We start from the raw sequence: 10,411 nt of genomic DNA, 5'->3' as shown, positions 1-10,411 counted from the left end.
GAGAGAGAGAGAGAGAGAGAGAGAGAGAGAGAGAGAGTAAATATGACAACCTGGAAGTGCAATGTACGCAACAAAACCTCACGTCATGTCATCCTTTCGCATGTCTTTGATTGAAGTGACTGAAGTGAACATGACTGAAGTGAGATATGAAAAAAGCAAAAGTGCACAATTTATGCAAAAAAAAAAAAAAAGGAAAAGAAAGAAAAAAAGAAAAAAAAAAGGTTATCTAAGTTATTTGAATTATTCGAGAGTACGGGTTGTTATTTTCACCGAGTTTCTTGCCTAATCTATGTTAACCATCTATACTCCTAATCAAGTGACATATTTTCCGATTATATTCAGCACGTGTATGTAGGCACATGCAAGTTAAAAAGTTATCCAGAGTCATCCCGTGTGATTTCCAGCTATTTTCACCACCAGTATTCATTCCTTCCTTCACCATTTCTTGCACCCTCCTTACATCCTTACTTATTGTACGATTCCTACCCATTTATCATCCCGTCGTGTGTAATTTGTCCCCTCCGTTCCGAATTATTAGTGTGTCAACGTGCCGTGGAATCGATGGGACGCCTACACACACACACACACACACACACACACACACAGATAATGTCACCTTTCATACGATCCGCTAGAAGGCTGTGTTTTGGACGTATTTTTGGCTAAAGTTTATGAACTATTTCACCGTGTTACCTGTATACTTTTCCCTCGCTTCCTGTTGAAAAATAATAGGAGAAATAATTGTGGTGATAAAATATGCTACGAATACAGTGTTCAGAGAGAGAGAGAGAGAGAGAGAGAGAGAGAGAGAGAGAGAGAGAGAGAGAGAGAGAACGTGACAAGTGGCCTCCCTCACACAGGTGGTAGGTAACGAAAAGACATGCCGCGTACGATACTTTCCCCAGAGCGGCAGCAAAACATAACCGCACCTCTGGCAGCGCCGCACCGGTTGGCATAGTGAGGGCAATCAACAAACCCCTCACCTGTGTTCCGGCCTTACCTGTAGCCCCTCCCAGGTACACAAGATACACTAATACACTAGACATTAAAAATCCCCACGTACACACACAAACAGGTCGATAATAATGAGAAAATAGCAAAAAAATTAAAAGAAAAGTCACGCACACGCACGCAAGAGGGACTAAAAATCGAAATATAATGCTATCATAACACACACAGGCTATAATGCACTCTTCGGGGACGGCGTGCGATCTTTAGTGACACGTAGACGAAGTATTCTGAGAGGTATCGGTCTTTGCACGCCGCTACGGACTTACGGAGGCCACGTCAACCGCAGCTTCGCTCAGTGGTCAACGGGCAGTGATCTAAGCAGGAGGAGGCGCCCGTGCAATACCCCCAGCCTCATGACCAATAACAAAACAATAGGCCATGTGTACCAGTGACCTGTGACTCGTGACCCCGTGGTGCCGTGACCGTGTGGCTGATGCGTGGAGGGACAGACAGCGGTAGAGGAGTAGGTGGTAGTGGTGCGGTTAGCTCGGCCCGTTCCTGGTGCGGTGTTTGGCCAAATGTCACATCTTCCCCACTAAACATGTGAGCCGGGTAGCGGTGCGTGTGTGCGTGTGTGTATGTGTGCGTGTGTTTTTTCCCCCCTTTTCCTCTATTATTGAAAGAAGGAAGAGCGGAGAAAGAGCACCGGATACTAAGGAAACGTAGATACAGGAAGGATGAAGTAAGAAGGAAGGAGAAAAACCGGTATCTTTAGTGACTTAGAAACACAAAACATTTAGAAACACCAAACTTCAGGCTTCCTTCACCTCCTCGTCAACGTCTCCTTCAGTGCTGCCAACCCAGCGTTAACTCCTTCCACCAGGACTGCCAACTGAAGCTAAAGCAGGAGTAATAACAGGAATAAGGACAAGGAAGAGGAGGGACAGAGAAAGAGGAGTAGGAGGAGGATTAAAAACATTCTATAAGGTAAGAGCAACAGGGATAATTACGTGAAGAGTTTCAGAGTAAGTATGATGAGTTGTGACAAAAAGAGGTATGAAAGTAATCATTTTGAAGAGGTAAAAAAAAAAAAAAAAAAAAATAAATAAATAAACAAACTGATTTTGGTAGAGTTTAACTGCATTTATGTTGAATGAAGGAGCTAAGATGAAAAAAAAAGAGACCAGTGTGTGTGTGTGTGTGTGTGTGTGTGTGTGTGTGTGTGTGTGTGTGTGTGTGTGTGTGTGTGTGTGTGTGTGTGTGTGTGTGTGTGTGAATTACGGCTATCATTGTAAAGGTATTTCAATCGTAGTTTGGTTAATTAATATACTAGTTCATGTATTTGCCTGTGTATGTATGTATGTATGCATGTATGTATATATGTTGGTATGTATCCATTAATCAAATAATCAATCAGTTTATCAGAATGTGTGTGTGTGTGTGTGTGTGTGTGTGTGTGTGTGTGTGTGTGTGTGTGTGTGTGTGTGTGTGTGTGTGTGTGTGTGTGTGAATGCGCGAATTAGCCTTAAATTCTAAGCAAACTTCACACCAGTCTTCATGTGTCAGTATCCTACAATCACAATTCAAAACCAGAAATTATAAAGCTCAGCACTTCTTTACAGGTTAATCAGGTTAGGTAATTATCGTCATCAAGGTTACCGGTGACTCTCCCTGCTTGTCTCCGCGCTCGAGTCCAACAGGTATCTTAATTAATTGTCACACAAGTAGCGAAGACTCCTACAGGTGTGGCCGAAGTACCTGCTCTTGATTAAATGGCCAGATGTGTCCCTCGATCAGCGTGTTGAGTACTGCAATGCGGTGTGTGTGTGTGTGTGTGTGTGTGTGTGTGTGTGTGTGTGTGTGTGTGTGTGTGTGTGTGTGTGTGTGTGTGTGTGTGTGTGTGTGTGTGTGTGTGTGTGTGTGAAGAGGAGCAATACTGTACATGATTTACCGTCGTTCTCTACACTAACTCTCCTCCTCCTCCTCCTCTTTCTCTTCCTCCCTCCTCCTCCGCTTCCTTCTCTTCTTTTTTTGTCCTTTTCTTTTTGTTTTCTTTCTTTCCTTCTCCGAATCATTAATTCTTTCATTCAATTATTCATTCATTGTTTGTTTGTTTTCTTCTTTCTTTACTTTTCTTCTTCCTCGTCGTCATCGCAGTCATCGTTGTTGTTCTCTTCCTCCTCCTCCTCCTGTTCTGACTCCCACTTCCCGGAAATTCGTGACAGCCCAAACAAGCGAGTCACATCAGGCAGTGAAGGTGGAGTGACGACCGGGACAGGAAAATGTTTGCGTAAAAGGAAAACATCAGACTTGGCTAAAATTCACGTGAAGCAAAACAGGAACACATACTTGGGGTGAAGGAACGCTACATAAGAGAAGACAACACACAAACACACACGTAAGAAAACAAACAAATAAACAAGCAAACAAACAGGCAATCAAACACACAAATAGGGAATATATAAAGGATACATTCTTATGACGAATTTGCTTTAAACAAAACAAAAAAAAAAAAAACAATATAAATGTAATAAGATGAAGCAAAACAAAATTGAGCAAGTATAAATCTTGAAAATTTGCACGAAAACAACAACAAAAGAATAACAAAAACTTGTGATTTTCAGAAATAATAAGAAAAAAAAGGGAAAAAAAGAAAAAAAAAAGCTTGGAATTTCCAGAACGAATAAGAAAAGGAAAACAGGACAAGAAAAACAGAGTTACACACTCACACACACACACACAGAAGAAATCACACTCAGCTAAATTCACGCAAATGAAATCCTGGTAACCGTGTGACGGTTTGCACCTGTGACAGTAATCACGAGGGACGCTTTGCCGGGAACGAAGGGGGAAGGAAATTTGTACGAAAGCAAGCGAAAATAGTGGAGGTTTGGAAGCGAGTGTGGATGAGTTACCTGAGACGCACGTGATGTAAAAGTTAATTACGTTAAAACACCTGCAGGAGAGAGAGAGAGAGAGAGAGAGAGAGAGAGAGAGAGAGAGAGAGAGAGAGAGAGAGAGAGAGAGAGAGAGAGAGAGAGAGAGAGAGAGAGAGAGAGAGAGAGAGAATATGGAAATTGAATAAACAAAATAGACTGCAGAAATATGGAAAGTTTGTTTTGAAATGTTGAAATGTATGATAAAGGAAATCTGAAGAAGGAATACAATAGATACATTGATAATAAATGAAAGCATGTTTAAGAGGATAAGAGGAAGACAATCTATGAAGAGAAAATGCAAAAAAAAAAAAAAAAAAAAAAAAGCTTGCGTTGAAAAATAAGGAAGTCTAAACAGGTAAAGATGAATAAATAAATTTACTGAAGAATTAACAATCCCCTCCCTCTCTCTCTCTCTCTCTCTCTCTCTCTCTCTCTCTTAGCAAGTACCAGGCCCCACACAACTAAGTTTAAAGCACACCTGCAATTAACCTGTCCGTGATGGCATGGCGGGAGGCTCGTGTTATCATACCTGGAAATCTTAAGCCAGTTATCAACTATCACTCAGGTGTCCCTTGGCAATTAGCGATCGTGTGTGTGTGTGTGTGTGTGTGTGTGTGTGTGTGTCTGTGTGTGTGTGTGTGTGTGTGTGTGTGTGTGTGTGTGTGTGTGTGTGTGTGTGTGTGTGTGTGTGTGTGTGAAGTATAACACACACGCACACACATACACACACACACACACGTGAACACAGTAACTTATTAAATACAACGTAAACATGTTGATATTCTTTTATTTTCTTCGTTATTTTCTTCCTCTTCCTCTTCTCTATTCGTCGCTTCCACTTCTCTTCTTTCCTCCATTTCTCCATTCAGTATTTTTTCCACTGTAATTTCCTTCTCTTCCTGTCTCTCTCTAATTCTATTTTCTTTCCTTTCTCCCTCCATTATAAATTTATTTTCTTTCTACTCCTCCCTTATCTAATTTTCTCCCTTTCATTTTCCATTTTCCGCTCTTTTAAATCTGTCCCCTTTTCCTCTTTCTTCCTCTTATCTCTATCCTTTTCTTTACTATTAATTTTCTCTCCCTTTTCGCAATTTATTTTCGACTAAACATTTTCCATTCATTTCCCTTCTTCTTTCCTCTTTCCTTTTACTCTCTTTTCCTCTCCATCCTTCTCTATACTCTCTCTCTCTCGCTTTTAATTGCATTTTTAGTTTTTTCTTCCTTGTTTAGTTCCTCTTTCTTAAAATCCTCACTTTCTCCTAATTTTTCTGTCTATTTTTTTGTTTGTCTCTCTTTCTCTTACCTTCTTCCTAATTCTGTTTTCCTCCTTCCTTTTCAGTCTAAGTTTCGTTCACTTTTTTTCCACCATATCTGTTTATTTTTTGCATCTTTTCCTCTTTTATGTTCTTTATTATCTTCTTTCTTCATTTCCTTTATTTTATACTTATCTTCGGACCATCTCCCTCTTTGTTCCTCCCTCCTGTCTCCTTCTTTTCGTTCTTCCATTCTATATACTCGCCTTTCCTTTCTCTTCTTAAATCTTCTCATCTTCTCCTCTTTTCCTTTCTCTTCTAGCAATATAACTTTTCTTCTTTCATCTGAATTTCATCTCACTTTTCACCTTTTCTTTTTGGTTCACTCTTCCCTTTCTTCGACCCTTTCCTCCTCCCTTCCTCTCTCCTTCCCTTCCTATCGTTCCTCCTTCCCATATTCTCTCCCTTCCTCCTTTCCTTCCTTTCGTCTCTCCCTCCTTCCTTCTCTCTCTTTCTTCTTCCCTCAATCCCTCCTTACCCCCTCCCTTTCTACCCTCATTTTCTTCTTCCCTCCCTTCTTCCCTGCTCCTTCCCTCTGAACCTCCTTCCCTCTATCCCTCCATCACTCCCTTTCTCCTACCTTCCCTTTTCTCCTTTCCCACCCTCACCTTCCTCCATCCTTCTCTCCTCCCTTTTCACTTCTTTCCCTCTTCTTTTCCATTCTCTATCTCATCCTTTCACCCTTTCCTCTCACCTTTCCGTCTCCCCTCTCCCGATCCCCACCCCACCCTCCCTTCCAATACTCCAGCCCTTCCCTCCTTCCCCTCCGTCAGCGGGTGTGTCGGCAGGAACCTAATCCCAGGTTGCCAAGCAGTAAGGAACGTGACCTCAGAAAGCTTTGATGGATCAGAAAGGGTCAAGGTCATGAAACGCCTCCTCCTCCTCGCCCTCCTCCTCCTCCTTCTCCTCTTCCTCTTCCTTTTCCTTCACCTCTTTCTCTCCCACCGTTCTCCTTCTCCTGCTCCTCCTATTTGTTGGTTAAGTTGTTGTTGTTGTTCTCTTAATCATAAGGGACAGAGGACAGATGGTGTTTGTTCTTTTGTGTTCATTTGTGTTCTTCCTCTGCCTTCTTTTCTCTTCTACTTTTTCTTAACTCCAGTTCTCCTTTTTATCTATTAACTCCAGTTCTTCTTGTTGTTCTTGTTCTTGTCCTTCTTGTTCTTTTTTTCCTTCTTCTTCTTCTTCTTCTTCTTCTCCTCCTCCTCCTCCTCCTCCTCTACCTCCTCTTCCTCCTCCTGTTCAAGGCCACGGTAACAGTCGCCACAAGGGGAGGGAAGCAAGGGGAAGGCATCCAATCCCCTGCACTATTTCCAGCCTCTCTGATCCTTCCCTCACGTTCCTCTAAATCAGGGAATCGCAGGGGTCGTATTTTTAGGATTCTGTTTGTCGTTTTCTTTCTTTTGTTTATTTTCTGTTCCTTTAGCTTAAAATATATAAATGTATTAGTTATAGGTGTTTTTCAATTTAATAGTTATTATTAGTTTGTTTTATTTTCTTTTCTTTCGTTTATTTTATGTTCCTTTAGGTTAAAAATTATAAGTGTATTGTTGACTTAATAGATTGAAGTCAATTTTTTTTTTTATATATACTTATTATTAGATATTCTCTCGTTGTTTTTCGGTTCCTTTTGCTTTCGAAAAATATATGCGGCTTATACACATTTTGCTTAAACACAGACTGAATGATGACATAAAAAAATCTTCCTTTTATTAGTTTCTGAAAGATGCATTGCTCTTTTTCTTTTTACCTCTTGTTGAATAAAATAAAAAAAGTAGATTTGTTTATTATTATTATTATTATTATTATTATTATTATTATTATTATTATTATTATTACTACTACTTAACGGAGTATTACATTTACACCATTCCTTGAAAAAAAAAAATATATATACTTATAAAAAACTTCCCTTTAATTCCATACAAAAAATGAAACAAGCCCTTCCTTTGCCAATAAAACTTAATTATTTATCACGGAAGAATCGGACACTGACAAATAAGAAAAAAAAATAAGAAAAAGAAGAAAAGTAAAGGAAAATCTATAATATAAAACCTAAAGGGGACGGTTGTTTATGGCGGCCATCTTGCGTGTCACATTGAGACGAGGGAAGGGAGGAGGGGAGGGAAGGGAAGAGGGAGAGGAGACACTGATGGGAAGGGATGAAGGGAAGAATGATAAAGTGGAGAATAGGGAAAGGAAAAAATAAGAGAGGCTTAGTGTGAAGGAAGGACTGAGGAGGAAGGGGAGTGAGTGATAAAGGAGGAGGAGGAGGAGGAGGAGGAGGAGGAGGAGGAGGAGGAAGAGGAAGAGGAAGAGGAGGAGGAGGAGGAGGAGGAGGAGGAGGAGGAGGAGGAGGAGGAGGAGTAAGAAGAGAAGTGTCGGAATGAAAAAGGAGCAGGAAGAGTGTATAGAAGTGGAGGAAGACATTGAATGAAAAAAAAGGAGAAAAAAGCTGAGTGAAAAATAAATAAAATAGAAAAAGGAGACAAGGCACCAAGAGGGAGAAATAATGATATGGTCTCTCATAATATAATAAAAGAGTAATTGCCACGCATCTCTCTCTCTCTCTCTCTCTCTAACTGCTTTAATATCTCCATTTACTTTATTTTTCCTCACTGTCACGTGAAAAAGCAATGATTGTCTCTCTCTCTCTCTCTCTCTCTCTCTCTCTCTCTCTCTCTCTCTCTCTCTCTCTCTCTCTCTCTCTCTCTCTCTCTCTCTCTCTCTCTCTCTCTCAAAAGTACCAAGGTCGCAGGCGTGAAATACTACATCACGTCAAGCCATTATTCCTCAGCCTTTCCCCGCCAGAGCTGGATCGACTCCTGCCCGGCTTGTCTCTTGGCCAGCCCATCCACGCCACACATCCCTCACTGGCTCAATTGATTCTATCGCAAAATTCCTTCACTCCTGCTGGACGCTTCACTCACCTCTCCTCGCCTCGCCTCGCCTCATCGCTTCATTTTGCTTCACTATGTTCCTTCTTCTCTTCCTCATCGTCCTCGTCTTGTTGTTTATTGTTGTTGTTGTTGTTGTTGTTGTTGTTGTTGTTGGTTTCTTCTTCTTTCTTCTCCCCCTCCTTCTCCTCCTTGCCTTCTTGTTTTTGTTCCTGTTCTTGTTCTCCTCCTCTTCCTCCTCCTTACCTTCTTCTTCTTCTTCCTAACTCCTCTCCTACCCTCGTGTCACTGGCAGTCTGAAATTGTCCGTCTGTCTGTCTGTCTGTCTGTCTCTCTGTTTTTGTTTTTGTTTTTGTCAATTTGTTTGTCTATGTTGTTATTTCTTTGTTTGTATCTGGCTATACATATAATTTTTTTTTTTGTACAGTAATTTAAGTGACAAAATATGTATAATGTGACTGTTTAAATATCCTTCCTCCAACCTCCCCCCTCTCTCTCTCTCTCTCTCTCTCTCTCTCTCTCTCTCTCTCTCTCTCTCTCTCTCTCTCTCTCTCTCTCTATTTTTACCAGATTCCTGTATATTTTCTTTTTTCACGTAATAATAGTAATGTATTAAGAAAAAATGGTCCTTTCTCTCTCTCTCTCTCTCTCTCTCTCTCTCTCTCTCTCTCTCTCTCTCTCTCTCTCTCTCTCTCTCTCTCTCTCTCTCTTTCTCTCTGCGTCGTCATGTAACGCGTGTTGATGTCACGTGACTTAGTGACGTAATCAGCACATAAACATACTGCTGGTAACGAGGCGTGTGTGTGTGTGTGTGTGTGTGTGTGTGTGTGTGTGTGTGTGTGTGTGTGTGTGTGTGTGTGTGTGTGTGTGTGTGTGTGTGTGTGTGTGTGTGTGTGTGTGTGTGTGTGTGTGTGAGGGGAAAAAGACAAAATAAAGCTGAAAAAAATCATGCAAATGTCACGAAACTTTTCAGAAATATCGTGAAAGTTTCTATATTATTTTCTCTCTTTAGTTATTTCCAGTAACTGGGTACGTAGTTTCTCCCGCTCTCTCTCTCTCTCTCTCTCTCTCTCTCTCTCTCTCTCTCTCTCTCTCTCTCTCTGTGTGTGTGTGTGTGTGTGTGTGTGTGTGTGTGTGTGTGTGTGTGTGTGTGTGTGTGTGTGTGTGTGTGTGTGAGCAATGGGTGCAGACAATATAATCTCTCTAATTACTTATAAGACAACGCCCGGGAGAGAGAGAGAGAGAGAGAGAGAGAGAGAGAGAGAGAGAGAGAGAGAGAGAGAGAGAGAGAGAGAGAGAGAGAGAGAGAGAGAGAGAGAGAGTGAGTTACGGGCAATCAACAAATGGAAATAATCAAATAAAAAAAGCAACATACCAAAGAATCGATAACATTTCAGATTATCGTACAACGCATCAAATTATCAAATGGAAGAAATAAAAATAAAAATAAAAATAAAAATAAAAAAAATGAAAAAAATATATAAATGGAAAATGAAAATAAAAAGAAAGTCTCCTTAACGTTATTCTGTCATTGCCTTTCCTTTAACTGGACCTTTTATTATTCCTTTAGGATTCGCGGGAGTCCTTTAGAATATTCATATATACTTATGGCTTGAAGGGGCGATGACCTAGGAGGAGGAGGAGGAGGAGGAGGAGGAGGAGGAGGAGGAGGAGGAGGAGGAGGAGGAGGAGGAGGAGGAGGAGGAGGAGGCGGAGGAGAAGGAGGATGGAGGTGGTATTGGTCTTTTCTGAGTGACCTTTCTTTGCTCTCTCTCTCTCTCTCTCTCTCTCTCTCTCTCTCTCTCTCTCTCTCTCTCTCTCTCTCTCTCAATTACAGTCTCTTATCTGTCGCTTCTCTTAATATTTCCAAACATTTGTTCTTTCGTTTATGTCTCGTAATTTTTTTTTTACAATTATACCTCATCTTCCTGCTCCTCCTCCTCTTCCTCGTCCCCTCCTCCTTTTTCTTTTCTTTCCCCTAAACACGTGTGTGATAATTGTCAGGTGGAAGATATCGTGTGTGTGTTTGTGTGTGTGTGTGTGTGTGTGTGTGTGTGTGTGTGTGTGTGTGTGTGTGTGTGTGTGTGTGTGTGTGTGTGTGTGTGTGTGTGAGTGGGCGGGACTTAACCATCACGATAATCTGAATATATGACGTAGGTTTGTTCCTCTTCATTCTTTTGTTCTTGTTCATCTTGTTAATTTGCGTTGTTATTTTTGTTGTTGTTGTTGTTGTTTTCTTGCTTTTGTTATTGTTCTTTCTTTTCTTTCTTTTCTTTTTCTTCTTTTCTTCTCATCGATGTTACAGTTTCCCTTC

General features: G+C 40.9%; 1 protein-coding gene across 1 annotated transcript in view; it reads left to right on the top strand.

The window, feature by feature from the left end:
* The window catches only part of LOC135090121 (osmotic avoidance abnormal protein 3-like), an 85,664-nt gene continuing 75,253 nt past the window's right edge, over nt 1–10,411 (top strand). The window contains 1 exon segment of the mRNA XM_063986491.1: nt 1–1,938. The gene's annotated coding sequence lies outside the window, so the exon portion shown is untranslated.

The sequence above is a fragment of the Scylla paramamosain genome, chromosome 34 (genome assembly GCF_035594125.1).
Source record: "Scylla paramamosain isolate STU-SP2022 chromosome 34, ASM3559412v1, whole genome shotgun sequence".
Classification (NCBI taxonomy): Eukaryota; Metazoa; Arthropoda; class Malacostraca; order Decapoda; family Portunidae; genus Scylla; species Scylla paramamosain.
Note: the sequence above shows the minus strand (reverse complement) of the source record. Positions and strands in the feature narration are given on the sequence as shown.